The sequence below is a fragment of the Amblyomma americanum genome, chromosome 3 (genome assembly GCF_052857255.1).
Source record: "Amblyomma americanum isolate KBUSLIRL-KWMA chromosome 3, ASM5285725v1, whole genome shotgun sequence".
Classification (NCBI taxonomy): Eukaryota; Metazoa; Arthropoda; class Arachnida; order Ixodida; family Ixodidae; genus Amblyomma; species Amblyomma americanum.
The window spans coordinates 37,824,572-37,843,615 of NC_135499.1; the positions used below are offsets into that span (position 1 = coordinate 37,824,572).

Here is a 19,044-nt window from a genome sequence, read left to right on the forward strand (position 1 = left end):
CGACGGGGACATCACACGACATTCTACAAGACGTGCAGCATAAAAGGCCCCATCAGTGCCGTTTTTACTTCAGTGGGAAAGGCTGCGGCACGAACATACTTCTACCAAGGCCATTTTTCACACTTCAGTTGCTGCTCTCCACCATTGGTGCAACGACAACTGCATGTTTTCGGTGACAGACACACCATCCTTAAGAAAGCGGCCATGGAATTCATCGCCTTGCAGATCTTCATTATAATCGGCAATAATGCTGGTTTGATTACCTTTATCATCCATCGACGGGGACATCACACGACATTCTACAAGACGTGCAGCATAAAAGGCCTCATCCGTGCAGTTTTTACTTCAGTGGGAAAGGCTGCGGCACGAACCTTCTTCCAACCAGGCCATTTTTCACGCTTCAGTTGCTGCTCTCTACCACTGGTGCAACGACAACGGCATGTTTTCGGTGACAGACACACCCTCCTTAAGAAAGCGGCCATGGAATTCACCGCCTCTCAGATCTTCATTACAAACGGCAATGATCCTGGTTTGATTGCCCATGTCATCCATATACGGGGACATCACACGACATTCTACAAGACGTGAAGCATACAAGGCCGCATCCGTGCCGTTTTTTCTTCAGCGGGAAAAGCTGCGGCACGAACATGCTTCCACAAAGGCCATTTTTCACACTTCAGTTGCTGCTCTCCACCATTGGTGCAACGACAACGGCATGTTTTCGGTGACAGACACCCTCCTTAAGAAAGCGGCCATGGAATTCTCCGCCTCTCAGATCTTCATTACAAACGGCAATGATCCTGGTTTCATTACCCATGTCATCCATAGACGTGGACATCACACGATATTCTACAAGACGTGCGGCATAAAAGGCTTCATCCGTGCCGTTTTTACTTCAGTTGGAAAGTCTGCGGCACGAACATGCTTCCACCAAGGCCATTTTTCACACTTCAGTTGCTGATCTCCACCATTGGTGCAACGACTACGGCATGTTTTCGGTGACAGACACGCCCTCCTTAAGAAAGCGGCCAAGGAATTCACCGCCTTGCAGATCTTCATTATAAACGGCAATAATCCTGGTTTTATTACCTTTATCATCCATCGACGGGGACATCACACGACATTCTACAAGACGTGCAGCATAAAAGGCCCCATCCGTGCCGTTTTTACTTCAGTGGGAAAGGCTGCGGCACGAACATGCTTCCAACCAGGCCATTTTTCACACTTCAGCTGCTGCTCTCCATCATTGGTGCAACGACAACGACATGTTTTCGGTGACAGACACACCCTACTTAATAAAGTGGCCATGGAATTCACCGCCTCTCAGAGCTTCATAACAAACGGCAATGATCCTGGTTTGATTGCCCATGTTATCCAGAGACGGGGACATCAGACGACATTCTACAAGAGGTGCAGCATAAAAGGCCCCATCCGTGCCGTTTTTACTTCAGTTAGAAAGTCTGCGGCACGAACATGCTTCCAACCAGGCCATTTTTCACACTTCAGTTGCTGATCTCCACCATTGCTGCAACGACAACGGCATGTTTTCGGTGACAAAGACACACCGTCCTTAAGAAAGCGGCCATGGAATTCACCGCCTTGCCGATCTTCATTATAAACGGCAATAATCCTGGTTTGATTACCTATGTCATCCATCGACGGGGACATCACACGACATTCTACAAGACGTGCAGCATAAAAGGCCCCATCCGTGCCGTTTTTACTTCAGTGGGAAAGGCAGCGGCACGAACATGCTTTCCAATTAGGCCATTTTTCACACTTGAGTTGCTGCTCTCTACCATTGGTGCAACGACAACGGCATGTTTTCGGTGACAGACACACCCTCCTTAATAAAGCGGCCATGGAATTCACGGCCTTGCAGATCTTCATTATAAACGGCAATTATCCTGGTTTGATTACCTATGTCATCCATCGACGGGGACATCACACGACATTTTACAAGACGTGCAGCATAAAAGGCCATATCCGTGCCCTTTTTACTTCCGTGGGAAAAGCAGCGGCACGAACACTCTTCCAACCAGGCAATTTTTCACCCTGCAGGTAAGACTTGCGTTCCTTTGCTATAGAAGTGGTGATCGTTTTTTTCTGCTGCTGCCTTTCCCTTAAAGGATGTGCAATTTAGTTATCGCAGTGAAGGCTGTTCTTCGCCTAATTGTTGTTGCTGTCGGGTGACATTGAACAAAACCCCGGTCCTTAAATGAATATTATTCTTCAAAGTTTGCAAGAGGGTCAATCAACAATTCTTAATAGGCTAAGTGACATATTTGAAGGACAAAGCAAGTTTTAAAACATAATGGATGATTTCAGGGTAAGGTTAGATTCACTAGAATCAAGGGTAGCCGTTATCGAAACCAAGGAACGCGAGACTTCTAGTATAAATAGCGGTAGGCAAACATGTTCGGAAAAAGTCGATATGACAGCAAAAGAAATAGATCACTTAGAAAATAACAGCAGAAGGATGAACCTAATTTTATATGGCTTTGAAGAGAAGGAACTACGCGAAAACTGGCAAACTTCTGAAGACTTTGTTAGGAACTTTTGCCAGGACAGGTTAAAAGTGAACATAGGGGAGATTCAACGGGCCCATGGGACAGGAAAACACTCTTGGGCGTAAACGACCAATAACAGCAACATTTGCATCATACAAGGATATCGAACTGATCCTAACAACGGCAATAATCTAAAAGGCTGTGATAATGTTATCTCGTGGGACTACTCTGGGTGTGTCAGAGAAATTAGTCAGAAGCTCTGGGCTGTTGGTAAGCCAAGAAAGCTTAGCGGTAGGAAAGGTGTCTCTGGCATATGACAAACTAATTATAAATTGAGAGGCCTTTGGGTGGGATGAGGATGCCCAGTTTGTAAACGCCCAGTTTGTAAAAAAGGCCCAGTTTGTAGTTTGGGTGCCCAGTTTGTGAAAAATAAATGAGTGGGCGAGGCGAAAGCGCTGCGAGCAAGGTGCTCAAAATGCTATCTTGTCCTCGAGCAGGTCCTTCTTCTGTCAAGTACGCATGCACTTTCGCAGACTATCGTCGAGCTTCATCAAGTCACAACAGAAGAATTGGTCATCAAAGACAGCACACCTGGCAGCGCTGTCACCGTGAGGATGCCACGGGAGCATGGATATCGGACATCGTCGACCGTGACGTTATCGACCCTTGGCCCTATAAATTCGGCACGCCCGTCCGTCTTCAATGGGAGCGGCGAAAGCGCTGCGAGCAAGGTGCTGAAAATGCTCCGTCTTTTCCTGGTACACGTTAGTTATGCTTGCACCATACGATCTGACGATAGGTTTCTTGTTCTCTTGCCATGCCCACGCACATGTCTAAACTGTGCCTATAACTGTCATTGCTCGTGTATGCTGCTTATTTGTGGAGATAGAGATGAATCTAGGCCCAACAGTTGATGAATTGTTTCAGGCACTCATTGAAAGGCAGAAAGACATTAGCGTTCATTTAGATGCAACAGGAAGGGCACTTGGGAACTTTGGTTATCGCTTAAATAACATAGAGGCAAGCATAAAAGAGCTGCCGATGAAAACAGATGAAATTGAAAACATAAGCATAGCTTTGGATAGTGTGCAGGATGCACTTACACGGTATCAAGCCAGGCTTGATGATTTACAATATAGAAGTCGGAGGTCAAATTCAATTGTTTTCGGCGTAAATGAAGATCCTATTGAATCAGAGTTTGGCTTGCGCAGAAAAGTCATCGATGATCTCTTTTCTGCTAAATTGGGAGTGAAGTGTTCATCTGTAGATCGAATTCATAGACTGGGGAAAAGTTCTAATCGCCCTGTCATGATCTACTTTCAGGACTATAGGGAAAAGCAAGCAGTCTGGAGCAATGTACCTAAACTAAAGGGAGAAAATATTAGAATCGATAATGACTACTGCGCGGAAACGCTGTGCCAGCGCAAGCATCTTTGGCAAAGTGTAAAACTTGAAAAAAAGGGCTGGAAATAAGGTTTCCTAGCTTTACGACAAATTGAAGATTGCTGGGCTGTAATATAAATGGGATGCTGTTCCAAACTCTACAAGATTGATCGAACGCAACACTACATCTTTATCTGAAAGTTAATGGCCAGATACGTCCGATGTGTGGTTAGTTTCTCTCAATGCAAGAAGCATTGTGAACAAAACAGATTAACTGGAAGAATGTTTGCTCTCTTTGGATCCGCGCGTGTGTGTCATAACTGAAACCTAGCTACACGAGCAAACCAGTGACGATGACAGGCTCCCACCAGGTTATCTGTTATATCGGCGGGACCGAGGATCTAGAAAGGGTGGTGTTGCTGTTGTTCTTAAATCCTGTGTCGATGTTGACGTCGAAAGCCAGATTGCGGAGCATGAAAGCCTTTTTTTGAAAATTAAAGTGAAGGAAACGGCGTCTCATTTGTGCGCAGTTTACAGTGCTCAAGATGCTGATGAAAGCTTCTTGAGTAAATTGTATGATCGATTGTTGCTGTTACGAAACAAGAATGATTGTAACTGGTGACATTAATTTGCGTTTATTAAATTGGAACAATCTGTCTTTTGGATTGTGGCATACGAGCGATATTATCCTTGATGTTTTGCTTGCTCCTGGTCTTGATCAAATAGTTACTGAATGTACTCGCGAAACATCAAATCTTGACCCGCTGTTCTTTAGTGAAGGATTTAGAGATGAACTGTTACTATTGAACCCGGCATATCTGACCATAAGTTCATTTCTTTTTCCTGGAAGGTTTGAAAAATCAAAAACACAGGCGCTTGATGTCGCTACAGTTAAGGAATTTGTAGAGCAGACGACGTGGCGATTATTGACTATATTGAAGAAAATCTTGGGATTACATGTGATGATGTGGAAAGCTCTTGGCAATAGTTCGCTAAAGTGCTTAGGCATTGCATTAAAAATTACGTTCCAGACGACAGAAAAATATTTAAAAGGCGGAAACATTCATGGATTACTCCTGAAACTATACACATTAAGCGTACACTTAAGAGATATCTTAAGAAGCATGGACGTCAACGCCACTGTTTAAAGAAATCAAACGTGACCTAATATCAAAAGTGAGCTGCTCCAGGACTAAATATTTTTCGCAAACTTTAGCAGAGTTTCTAAAGACTGATCCGCAGAAATTTTGGCGGCACTTGAGTAAACCCAAAGATGCACTTAATAAAATAAAAGTTAGCGACACGACTATCACTGACGCTGGCGAAATAGCTGAGAATTTTAATCAGTACTTCTACGAGGTGTTTTCAGAATTAGATGAATATGTAATAAAAGCAGCGGCTGCACGAGAAGATGGCGTTGAAGTAACTCGTGAGGGTGTCTTGGCGATGCTCTTGAAAACTGGACACTAAAAAATCCGTTGGACTTGATGGTCTTGCGAATGTATTTTTGAGGCGATACGAAGAACAAATATCAGGTTGCCTCACAGACATCTTTAAGCTATCATTAGCCAGTGGAAAAATTCCTTCATATTAGACAATAGCACGTGTGAATCATGTATATAAAAAAGGTGATCGATTCTCAGTTTCAAATTATCGGCCTGTTTCTATAACATGCAGTTGTTGTAAGATGTTGGAGCATATTTTCGCCGGCTACCTGCGAAAATTCCTGAGTGATCATAATCTTTTGTCCGATAATCAGCACGAATTTTGGCAGGGCTTATCCAAAGTTACTCAGACTGTTTTGTCTGTGCACGAATTTGCGCGGGTGCTTGATATGTCCGGTCAAACGGACGTCGTTTTCTTTGATTTCAGCAAGGCGTTTGATAAGGTACCACATGGCAAACTTCTCTATAAGATGGAATGTATGCATGTGCCTTTTTTATCATTCGATGGATTCAGGCCTACCTTACAGACAGACGGCAATATGTGGAAATTAATAAGACGGTTTCACGTGTTGTTACTGTTAACTCAGGAGTTCGCCAGGGAAGTGTGCTTGGACCATTGTTGTTTTTAATATATGTCAATGATTTAGTTACGGTTATTCCCGAAGATGTGTCTGTTTAGTTATTTGCAGACGACTGTGTTGTGTTTAAACAAATTTCATCCGAACATGACCACAGCTCTGTACGAAAAGCAGTTTTTGCCATTGAAGTATGGTGTCTGAAATGGGCTATATAACTTAATAGTGAAAAACTATTATCTTATAACTAGAAAAAAAAAGTCTCCCAGCTTGCTTTCTTACTTTCTTCGCGGCAATATGATTTTGGAAGTTGAGAAATGTAAATATTTAGGTGTAACACTTGACAATAAGTTAAAATGGTCCGCACACATTACCAATATTTCTACAGCTGCATTATGAAAGCTATGGGTTTTACGAAGAAAGCTAAAAACTGCCCCAGCACACATAAAAAAATTGGCTTACGAAACTTGTGTGCAGTATTTACTTGAATATGCTTTTGTAGTGTGGGACCCATAAACGAAAAAAAGACAATGATCCTTGAAAAAGTCAATAAAAACGGTTAGATTTATATACGGAAAATACAAAAGGGAAGACTCTCCCTCGCAGTTAACGATCTCAAATAACATTTATACACTAGAAACCCGCAGAAAGATTAATAGATTGATGTTCTTGTTTAATATTTTAACAGGGAAAAATAAACTCCAGCTTCCAGAGTGCATTAAGCGTCCTCTAATGAGAAGGACTCGGAGCATTCATGAGCGTTCACTTGCTCCCCATTTCGCCAAAACTAACAGTTTTAAATAGAGTTATTTCCCTCGAATAGTGCAAGATTGTAATTCGCTGCCGGCATCTGTTTTTTCCTCACAAAATTTTTCTGATGTGTTACATCGTCTACTTACCTGCTGGTATTGTTTATATCTATGTTTTGTATCCGATCCGTGTGCTGCTAATATTGTATAATTTTATTCTTTTGGTTATGTAACAATGTAAATTCATTCCTGATTGGGCCAAGCAGTGGCCTGCAGTATTCTGAAATAAATAAATAAACTAAATAAGTAATGACCAGTTTTAAGTAATAGGAAGAAACAAAATTCTGAATGCTCTGTTCTCTTAATAAACTGCCAAAGCATTGAAAATAAAATTGATGAGTTTTATGGTTTGGTACAGATGCTCAACCCAGACATTTTTGCTGCTCAATCATGGACGACTCAGTAAGAGACGGTGAAGTGTTTCCTTCGGGTTATCAGATCTTTAGAAAAGACAGGAACTCCAGAGGCGGCGGAGTATTTATCTTAGTTAAGGAAATCTTGCAGTGTACTGCAGTTGATACTGAAAACAGCGATCACGAATCAGTTTGGTGCAGGCTCCTCACTCCGGATAAAGGAACGATAGCGTTGGGCGTAGTTTACCGGCCACCCAGCGCGCGAACACAAGTTATCGCATCACTAGATGATAAACTGGCTTCACTTCCTGATAATCGCATTGTGCTAGCAGGAGACTGGGACGAGAGCATGCGCTCAGACAGAACCTGTTCAGCATTTTATGACATGGTTTGCAAATACGGGTTCGATCAATACGTTGCAAATGGCACACGCGGAAATAACATCCTCGACCTGTTAATTTGCAATGACCCGAGTGTCGTTCACCATGTGTGTGTGTCACGTGGTATCAGTGATCATAAGATTGTAACCGCAATGCTTACTCTGCCACAAGTAATTCCTGCTACCCATGAAACTCGCAAAGTGTATGATTACCCAGGGCAAATTTTAACGAAATCAGCTTAGGTATGGAAGCGAAGTTCCAGGCTTTTTCGCAACATTCGTCTGAGAGTGCAGACTTTCTATATAATTCTTTTAAAATCGTGCTGTCATCACTGACTGAAAAACGTGTACCCTTCAGATGCATCCCCGATAAAGCAAAATTACACAAACCCTGGATGACATATGAGGTTAAAAGGCAGATGAAACAAAGGACTCGTGCTTACCAAAAATATAAAACGAATCTTTCAATTAAACTTGAGCGCCGTCTTCAAGAGCTACATACAGAATATATCGAAGTTATCCCTACAGCAAAAGATATGTACTTTTCTGGGCTAGCTGAATCTATTAAGACAAATACAAAAGCGTTTTGGAGCTATCTAAGAACGACGCGCAAGGAAAGGACGGGTATTCAGAGTATTCTTCACAATGGAATCCAGATATCCGAAAGCAGCGCCAAAGCGGACTGTTTTAACAATTACTTCCAATCAGTATTTCTAAAAAAGAAAAAAGGAACACTTTTCCAAGCACTACTTCCAGTATGCCAAGCATAATGCCTCCAATTACGATTACACTGGAGGGAATTAGGAAGTGTCTCAATTTTATCAATTAAGCCAAAGCAACTGGTTCAGACGGAATCTCTACGAAGATACTCAAAGCCTGTTATTTCATTATATCTCAATACTTCCAGATCATATATTCTGCAAAACAACCGAAAGTGGAATACTCCCTAAAGATTAGAAAAAAATCCTATGTAGTACCAGTGTTTAAAAGCGGTTTCAAATCCTCCGTAACTATGCCAATTTCATTTTGCTCGATATTGTCACCGAAAGCCGGCAGAAAAGGCAGAAGGGCACGCCAGGACTAGCCAGGCAGACACACTCAGCAAACGAACGCACGAGCCGGGGAAGACAAGGAAGACCAGCGGGTGCTGTCGCACCGCATGGCGGCACCAGTAAATGGCTAACATTGTGGCATTGCCCCTCCTCTTGGAAAGGGCATCGCCCCGATGCCGCGGATTCACGGAAATCCGGAATAAAGTCTGTGGCGCCGGACTTGGCAGAATAAGTCCTAGCGGGCGTGGTAGGGCTTCATCCTGGCAACGTGGACGATTTCGGATGCTGCCTGCCGCCTGGAGGAGCGAACAGACTCTTGCGGGAGTACTTCGTAGTTAACGTCACTAAGTTTGCGCAGTACCACGTAGGTGCTGAAGTAGCGGCGCAGAAGTTTCTCGGAGCGAGCCCGCACACGTATTGGGGTCCAAACCCAACCTTGATCGCCAGGGTGGTAAAGCACCGCCCGGTGATGAAGGTTGTAACGTTGAGCGTCGGTTTCCTGCTGAGTACGGGTTCGCTGTCTAGCTAGCTGGCGGGCGGCTTCTGCGTCCCGAACGAACTCTTCAGCGCCAGCGACGGAGGGACGTGCAACGTCCGGCAGTAACAGTGCGTCGAGCATAGTCGTGGCTTCGCTTCCGTGCACCGAACAGAACGGCGTGAAGCGCTTCGTCTCTTGAAAAGCAGTTATAGGCGAACGTGACGTAAGGCAAAATCTGGTCCCAATCTTTATGGTCGGTGTCGACGTACATGGCAAGCATGTCGGCAATGGTCTTATTGAGTCGCTCAGTCAGTCCATTTGTTTGAGGATGGTAGGCAGTGGTTCGACGGTGACTGGTGCCACTGAGACGCATAACTTCCTTTGTAAGGGCTGATGTAAAAGCCGTACCTCTATCAGTTAAAACGACAGCAGGGGCACCGTGACGGAGGACCATGTTAGAGATGAAAAAGTTCGCAATTTCGGCAGCCGTGCCGCAGGGAAGGGCTTTGGTCCCCGAATACCAGGTGAGGTAGTCTGTGGTAACTATAATATACCTGTTGCCCAATGATGATGCCGTCCTCGTACAGTGGCAAGATGGCGTTGAGCGTGTGATTGCTTATGCAGGCCGCACTCTGTCACGATCTGAAGCGAATTATTCTACCACGGAAAAGGAGTGCCTCGCTGTCGTTTGGGCGGTAAAGAAATTCCGCCCATACTTGTAAGCTCCCCCATTTCGAGTCGTGAGCGATCACCACTCGCTTTGTTGGCTCGCGAACCTTAAAGACCCATCGGGGAGGCTGGCGCGTTGGAGTCTTCGCTTGCAAGAATTCGATGATACCATCGTGTACAAGTCTGGCAACAAACACGGCGACGCACACTGCCTATCCCGTGCTCCTCTCCCGTACACCATTGCTGACACGGAAGACGATCCCGCTTTTCTTGGCTCTTTAACCACGTCCGTCCTTGCTCAACAACAGCGAGATGACGCCGAGCTACGACCCCTCATAGAGTACCTCGAAGGCCGCACCTCGTCGCCGCACCGCTTTTCACACGCGGGCTATCGTCAATCTGCTTGCGGGGTGGCATCCTCTACAAGAGAAACAACGGTCCCACGGACACTCCGTACCTGCTCGGAATTCGTGGTGCTTCGAGACGAAGTTCTGCACGCATGCCACGACGACTTTTCTTCCGGCCACCTCGGCTTTTCTCGCACGTTGGCGCGGATACGGCTGAAGTATTAATGGCCCCGGCATGCTACAGTTGTCCAGCAGTACGTCCAGCACTGGGAATCGTTGAGCGTCTCGTCTTGATGCCGGCATTCTGATTTGCTACTTGATATTGCTTTTTCATTTAATTTGAAGCAGGTCGTGGTTGAACCTTCGCGATTCACTGCTACCACGAGTTTGCTTTTGGATCTTGTGTTTGTAAATGATGTTATTGAACGGCTCGGGTTTACGGTAGATATTATGCCTGGTATATCCGACCACGATCTAGTGTTCTTCAAAATCAAAATGGCACGTCCAATTACACGCAGAACAACGAAACAATTTTACGACATTAATTACGCTGAGGATGAAAGTATTCTAGATCTTCTTGAACAAGACTACGACAAATTTTCTGCTGCACACATTGGCAGCGATTCGATTCCGAATGACTTGTGGTTGAATTTTAAATATACGGTGCACAGGTGTGTACATCGGTACGTCCCGCTGAGGAATAAAAAAATCCACAGCCAGAGTCCTTGGAAAACACGTGAAATACTCCATTTAAAGCGCCGTATAATACGCCTTTCCCACAATATGTCAAAAGTCGGACACAGTACTCTGGCATCACTTCGCAGACTTAAGAAACAAAATAAAGGTATCAAAATTTCAATACTTTAATGTTAAACTGCACAAATTTCTGGTTAATGACCGCAAAAATTCTGGGCGCACCTAACAGAAAAAAAAGACGCAGTAAACAAACTGGCAATAAATTGTGTGGACGTTAGTGATACCCAAAAAATTGTTACAACGTTTAATGAGTATTTCTCTTCTGTGTTTCTGGTAGGGGATGACCGGACAACTGTTTTCAGATCAAGCAATTTTCATGTACCCGATCTTACTATAATTGAAGCAGGCATTTTCTCCGCTCTTCTTCGCCTAAATATAAAGAAATCATCTGGACCAGATGACGTTCCGAATACGTTTCTTTACAGGTACGCGGAATTGTGCGCGAAATACCTCTTTAATATTTTCAAGGCTAGTCTGCAAAGAGGTGAAGTCCCCAGTGAATGTAAACTGGCTAGAGTTGTCCCAGTTCATAAATCTGGTAATAGGCTCCGCGTCACAAATTACAGGCAAATAAGCTTGCTGTGCACTGCAGGTAATGTAATGGAACACTTCATTTCTAAGCACAGCGCAACGTTCTTGGAGGAAAAACAACTTTTTAGCGAGTCCCAACATGGTTTTCGCCGTGGGTTATCGACTACGACACAGTTATTACACACTACGAACGATTTCTTCTCAGCTCATGATACAGCAGGACAAATTGATACCATTTTTCTGGAATTTGAAAAGCGTTCGACCAAGTACTCCACTGTAAACTTTTACCTAAACTTAAGCACATCTTAGAAAATAAACAAATTCTGCAATGGCCTGATTCATACTTATCCCACCGGCAGCAGTACGTGCAGATCTCTGGTTCAAGTTCGTCGATCACTCCAGTGCTCTCAGAAGTGCCGCAGGGCTCAGTCCTCGGGCCACTTCTTTTCTTATATATTTAAACGACCTCAAGTTCGATTCTCCTGTGCAGGCTGTTTTTTTGCAGACGACTGCGTAATTTATCACACAATTCTCTCCGAATGCGACCAGCTAACTATAGATAACTATTTAGGTGCTGTTAGTAATTGGTGCAACAACTGGAAAATGTCGTTAAATGTTAGTAAGTGCAAACAAATGACCATAACCAGGAAAAAAGTTCCAATGATGCACTCTTACAAAATTAACAGCGTCTCTCTTGAACGGGTAGATGAAATTAAGTACCTTGGCGTAACGATCAGTTCGAATCTAAGTTGGAGCCCGCACATTAATAACAAAGCCTCAGCAGCATCTAAAAGACTATGGCTTTTAAAATACCGGCTGAAACATGCTTCCACTAAAACAAAGCTTGTGGCGTATACTTCCCTAGAGCGTCCATTACTCGAATATGCTGACGTAGTATGGGACCCGCATGCGAAAATGGATTCCAAATGTATAGAGCGTGTCCAAAAAAGAGCACTACGTTTCATTTTCAACGCCTACGGAAGACAGGTATCGATATCTGATCTTAGCCATTCCAGTTTACCCACCTTGTAATCTCGTCGCAAAATGCATCGCTTAAAAATGTTATTCGACATCGTCAATAATCACACCAGATTAGACTTTTACAATTATATGCAGTACAGCAGTACACGACAAACTCGGCACAAACGCGATACAACAATTGTCGTGCCCAAATGCAGAACCACTGCATACAAGCTGTCGTTCATCCCAAGAACGATAGCCGATTGGAATGCGTTACCTCGCGAAGTGGTCACCTTATCTTAAGCCGAAACATTTTTGCCTGCAATCAACCCCAGCCGGTCAAGTTAGGGTATTTGGTTCGATTCTGGAGTGCTGCCCTTGTCGCGCTTTATTTTTAATTTTAATGTAGAGTGTTTGTTACTCGTCCATTATTTGAGTTGTTCACAGAAATTTTGCTGCCTGCCTGCAGGCCTTTTTTTTCCCTTTTTTCGTTGTTGACAAAGCACTGTGAAACTGAATCCGCACTCCTGCCTTGGCCACCAAAAGGTGGCTGGCAGTAGTGAATAAATAAATAAAGTCTTGTCGCGAGTGCCAACGTCGGAAGAAACCACCTGTGGAGCCGGCCGGCCTATTGAAGCCCATTGATCCGCCTCTAATCTCTTTCCACCAGGTCGGCATGGACTTGCTGGGACCATTTCCGAGATCATCATTGCGCAACATTATGTTGTAAAGTTTTTGAGCACACTCTTTATAGCAATATAATTAGGCACTTGGAAGAAATCAATTTTTCTTTCTAAATCAGCATGGTTTCCGCAAAGGCGTGAGCTGCACCACTAAGTTAATTGCACTCTTTCATCAGCTTGCAGATGCTGCCGCAAAAAGAATGCGTACCGATGCAGTCTTTCTTGATTGTCGCAAAGCCTTTGATTCCCTATCACATGATCTTTTATTGCACAAAATGAGCCCTTTTAACTTAGATACAAACGTCATCAAGGTTAATGAAGACTACCTGCGCGACAGAACACAAAGCGTAGTTGTTGGTGGCAAGATTTCTAGTTTTGCTCAAATCACCTCGGGAGGGCCGCAGGGCTCTGTGCTAGGACCGCTACTCTTTTTAATTTACATCAATGATATCGCTTCAAATATTTCCTCACAAATGAGACTATTTGCAGACGACTGCGTTGTCTACAGAGCCATTTGCAATCAACATGGTATAAATGCACTCTAGCAAGACCCAAGCAGTATAGCCTCGGCATCTCGCGGTGCCGTCATTTTGACATCACGCTCTCAAAATTGTTTTTGACAGCGATCTGTAATACCGCCTCAGGTAGCATTTACTAAATCTAAAATCACCCCACCTACACACTAGGCGATTCCATACTCAGAAAGGTAAAGGAGGGTAAGTATTTATGTGTTCTTTTAACGGCAGATCTGTCCTTTTCTAGCCATATTGACACGACTCTCAAAAAAGCCGGCAAAACGATTAGCCTACTTACACGAGCCCTTAGTACTGCCCCTCATATTGTTAAAATTACAGCATATAAGTCGCTGGTAAGGCCGCAATTAGAATATGCGTGCGCATTATGGGATCCCAACCAAGGGTTCCTGATTGATAAAATAGAAGCCATACAAAACCGCGCTGCTAGATTTATATCAAGGAAAGCGTTACAGAAATAAACACGTCGGACACATAAGACGCCAGAAGCACCGCCTGATACTCCATGCAATATACACTGACTCGACTGGCATTGACAAGCTTACATACCTCAAACCACCCCACTATGTCTCAAACAGAAGAGAGCACAGTTTTAAAATACGCGTAATTACCTGCAAAACAAACGATATGAAGTATTCTTTTTTCCCCGTTGTATTTCTGAAGGGAGTAAGTTGTCGGTTGAAGCTGTGTGTGCTCCCCGAGATGTATATTAAGTTCAATCAGTGATTTGTAATTGCGCTGTCCTTTTATACCATTGACTGTACGCTTTGTCCTGAAGCGCAGGCATGCTTTTTGTGTTTTTTATGTTCTACTGATCTTGATGCGTTGCTCCTTTATCATCCCTGCCTTCTGGTGTGATTATATTCACGTACTCGTCCCTTTATGCTGTAACCACAGCCCTGCTAAAATTCTTCGGCGCTGCAGGGTGTACTGTAAATAAAATAAAAAATAAGTGTAACTGGGGAATAAAAACGGCCAGAACGTCAAAAATGTACCGAATGTGAATGAAATTGTTAGTACTTGAGTTAGAGAAGTCAAAGTTGTGACCCTTAATTAGTGAATAAAACGGCTAAAAATGCTCCGTAACGGAAGACCAAATGGTAGTACCTAATTACCGACCCCTAATGATGACAATTAGTGAATTAAATTTTCTAAATGCTCTGAATGTAACCACATTAACAGCACCTGAACTGGGGCAGTAAAAGACTAAATAGTAACACCTAATTACCAACCCCTAGTTAGTTAGAAGTAATTAGTGAATGAAACGGCTAAAAATGCTCCGAATGTAATTAAATGAGCAGTGCCTGAACTGGAGGTAGTAAAGGACTAAATAGTGATACCTAATTATCGACCTCTGATTAGTGAGGAGTAATTAGTGAATAAAACAGCTAAAATACTCCGAAAGTAATCAAGAACAGTACCTGAACTGGAGATAGTAAACGACTAAATAGGGACACCTAATTACTGGCCCCCTAATTAGTGGGAAGTAATCAGTGAATAAAATTACCAAAATGCTCCAAATGTAGTCAAATTAACAGTACTTGAGCTCGACGTAATAAATGACCAAATAGTAGTGCCTAATTAGTTACCGCTAAATAGTGGATAGCAAGTAATGACTTAAATAACCAGAATTATTTGAATGTAATGAAATTAAGTTCTTGAAGTACAGGCAGTAAAGGACTAAATAATGACACCTATTTACCGTCCCCTTTTTAGTGAAAAGTAACTATTGTAAAAATAGCTGTTCGCAGTACAAATCGAATCTACGGCGCTGCTACTCTGTTCGTTGTCGGAACGAAGTCCTTGTCTTCGGCAGTCCCAAAGCTGCGTCAGTTTTATTTTCAACATTTTTTGAAGGCAATATCCGAAAGCAGAAAAATGTAATATTCCCCACTAAGCAGCGCTTTCACTGGCAATAAGGCTGAGCAGTCGTTTATTACATGTGGATGCAGTACATTTTATTTATACTATTTACAATGGCTTCACTGCAGTCATTTTAGACAGTTGCATGTGTAGTACCACATTCTATACTGTAATAGTCTGTCAGTGCAATAAACAGTTGAAATCAAGTGCAATACTGTGTTGTGTTTACTGTCTGTCTTCCAGCCTTTCCAGCAAGCTGAAGCTAACAGTTTGAGTTCATTGCAGCTTTTGACAATACAGCGCAGCATTGCCATGGTGCCAGGCAAAAAGGAAGACATAAATCTTCTTTCTAGGCCCCTAGCACCACACAGGTGTCACAACACAAGCAACGGTACAGCAGTTTTGCTCATTGCAACAGCAAACACATAACATAAGAGTTCTACTTTGGAAAAAGAAAGAAAACGAGAAAAATAGAAAGATAATGCATTGATCACAAAACACACCGACAGCGCAGTAATGAAAAAAACAGGAAAGAACAAATTGGCTTTTGCTGTGCATGGAAGGTAACGAATATGCACTCACTGCTGGGACAGAAAAAATAGCTTTGATTGTTTTTGAAGCAGAGACAGGCTGGGATACCGTTACATTATTTCAATTAATGAAGGATGGCGTTTCAAAGCTCAGGGACTTGCCATGATGGTAAAATTGTGTAATAGGTCGTCCTAACTTTTGTTTTCCTGAATATGTGTTAGGGCACTTCAATATTGGTCCAACGCATCAGTCACTGCAGTCATTCTTTGCGAAGATTTCAGGCTTAACATTAGTAATAACAGCAACCACGTGAAGGATGTCGTCAACATATCCAGCCAATTCATGAGGAATCCTGTTAGTTAAAATTTGAAATATCTTCAGCCGTTGTATCACGCGCTCTACATGGATGCGTACCGATGCTGTTTCATAAGTAGCATCCACCTCTGACTCGGTAAACTGAGGACTTATTGCAAAGGGTGGCATTACCAAAGTTGCTTGCTGTGCGCCAACCCCAGTCCTAATGCCTGGAAAGCCCTTGTCAGCCAATATAACGTCACGGGGTTCCAGAAGAGACAATAATTTGCCCTGAGTGGTGATTACTGCATCTGTGGTCCTGCCTCCAAAGCCCTCAGAAATGAATGTTACCAACCCGTTAGGAGCTATGCCAATTAGATATTTTAGTGTATATCGTCCCTTGTAGTTAGAAAACCACAGGTTACGCTACTCAATGCCCGGTGGCATTTCTGTTTCAAGTTCTGTGCAGTAAATAATAACTCCACACATGGGGTAGTGCTCACGAAAGCTAGCTGGCATTGTTCGTTGTACACCTAACCGTGACGGCCAGTATATCCAGGTCTTTGTAGCTGATTTCAGGTTTGCAAGAACTGATTTGAAAATTCGGGAAGCTGTCGTGCTGTGAATGGAAAATAATGTTGCTAGAAAGGAAAATGGAAGGCCATGTTTTAACTTGATCAAAAACAAAAGGAGTTTGTCTTCAAGGGAAAGTTCATTCACCCGTTGTGTTGAGGCAGGAAGAACACTAAGCAGAAGGGCAAAAATTTGAAAAGACACTGCCGTTAATGACTGCAGTGCAGAATCATCGTTACACAGTGCTTTAAACCCACCGAAGTAGGGCTGCTTATGCACTGGGCCAATGGCCTTGTCACAAAAATCGGTATCACACACAGTTCCTCGCTCCACTGTAGATGATGTCTTGTGGGATACAAAGCAGCTTGCAGTGCAATTAGAAGTCACTGAGAGAAAGATAAGCTCTCCAGTAAAGCACTCTGGTTGATCTTCTGTCATTGTAGATGCCTGCATTACAGAAATACCGAGAAACACCACATTTTCATTAGTGTGGAAGTCCAGGACGTATAATTCATCACTCGAGCAAAAGAAACATCTTACATCACTTAGGCTACATTCCATAGGTGCAATTTCATTAGCTTGTTATGCGGAGTAATCAATGGCAAGGACAGGTGAATCCAGGTGCGGGGCAGGATCCTGATACCTTCCTGCAGCTTTCTTCTTTTCCCTTTCCATTTGCCTACAAACAGCATGCGACAATAAAAATCACAATGACCATCCGCAGCCTGCCTTTAACTGGAAGGCATTTAACACTCTACGGTATAGAGGAGCACACGTGTACCTTTCAAATCGTCTGCTTGAGCCAGGGGTTTGTTTCCTCTTGTAAACAGACGGGAAGATGCTTGGATGATATGAAGGATGACCTACTTCGTTGGCCTTGACATTGCCGACAAAATGCTTACTGCATATCCTTGAGTTTTTCGATGGAAGCCAACCCGTCCCATCTTCACTGCGCAGTACAAATAAAAAAATATACTGGGTAGAAAGGCGCAATAAAGGAGTTCATGCTAGCACAGCAGCACGCTGAGAGTGCCTAAAATGCAATAAACGCAGTTTCCAGAGCTCATAATATAACCTACAAAAAAGTACTCTAAGAACCCGAGTAACATGCAAAGGCTGCCGCCGAAGCGTTTAACACGACCTCTTCAAACGTTTAGTGAGGTTAGGAATTCACGACAAAACATGATCAACAGCATTTTAAAGATAAACGCTTTAAGACGTCACAAGCGCAGTGGCGTGGAAACACGCACATAGTTCGCGATGCTAGCGTCGTTGTGAGAGCGCCGCGGTTTCGTGTAAACGATGCTAGGAGAGACGTGAATATCGCGCTCTATATTTACGTTAGAGCTCGTTCACGACACGACGATAGCAACCTGAGCTTCTTTCTTTATGCAGTTGTTTCAAAATGATATATAAAAACACCTCTGAGCGCCGATTTCTTGAGTATATTGTCAGTGAGATTAATAAGAACCGGAATCTTACTTCTGGCGACGAACTAGCTGTATCCAACGCTGGCGCCGTTCTCTCTCCCAGGGTCTCGATGGGAAGGAGAAAAACTTGACGCCTGGTGAGTTGCTGTACTTGCTGTTACACCCTACAACACAGCAATTTTTGTTTTTGGGACGCGGACCCATGTAATCGCAAGCGCAAAAAGCAAGGCTTCCCGACGAAACAGCGGCGGCGATGCTACTTAGAGATGGGTCGCTCAGGAGTGAGCCGGATCTTCTGAGCCGCTCTTTTAAAAGAGCTGGTGAGCCGTGGCTCAGTAAAAGTGAGCGGCGGTTCTTTTGGAGATCCGGCTCACTGATCCATAGGACCGTAGTCCAGCGTAGTGATCCGTGCCGAACGGCGAACTGTGTTCCGTCAGAGCTGTGTGGCTGTGTCGTTGGGTCTTCTGCCGGGTGCGATTTTCGCGCCATCTGTTAGCAGTGCGAGAAAGCTGGTTTGTCGTTCAGTTAGCCGTGTCAAACCGTCCGTCAGAGCTGCTGGGTGCGAATTGCGCGCCATCTATTAGCAGTGCGAGAAAGCTGGTTGAGTGAACGGGTCGCCCGCTCGCTGAACGAGAGATCCGGATCTCCAAAGGAGCCATTCGGCTCACTGAGCCGAAGACCCGGATCTTTTGAAGAGCCGGGAATTTGGCTCAGTGAGCCGTTTGGCTCCTTTGGAAATCCGGATCTTTTGAAGAGCCGGGTCTTCGGCTCAGTGAGCCGAATGGCTCCTTTGGAGATCCGGATCTTTTGAAGAGCCGGGTCTTTGGCTCAGTGAGCCGTTTGGCTCCTTTGGAGATCCGGATCTTTTGAAGAGCCGGGTCTTTGGCTCA

At 43.8% G+C, this 19,044-nt stretch overlaps 1 pseudogene across 1 annotated transcript; it reads right to left on the minus strand.

Moving 5' to 3' along the window:
- Positions 1-15,962: 15,962 nt before the first annotated feature.
- LOC144124524 (uncharacterized) lies at positions 15,963-18,599 on the minus strand (annotated as a pseudogene). Its single transcript, XR_013313220.1, has 4 exons — positions 18,207-18,599; positions 17,506-17,668; positions 17,265-17,403; positions 15,963-17,171 (listed from the first exon to the last, which is right to left on the minus strand). The product of XR_013313220.1 is annotated as an uncharacterized LOC144124524 (transcript).
- Positions 18,600-19,044: the final 445 nt, after the last annotated feature.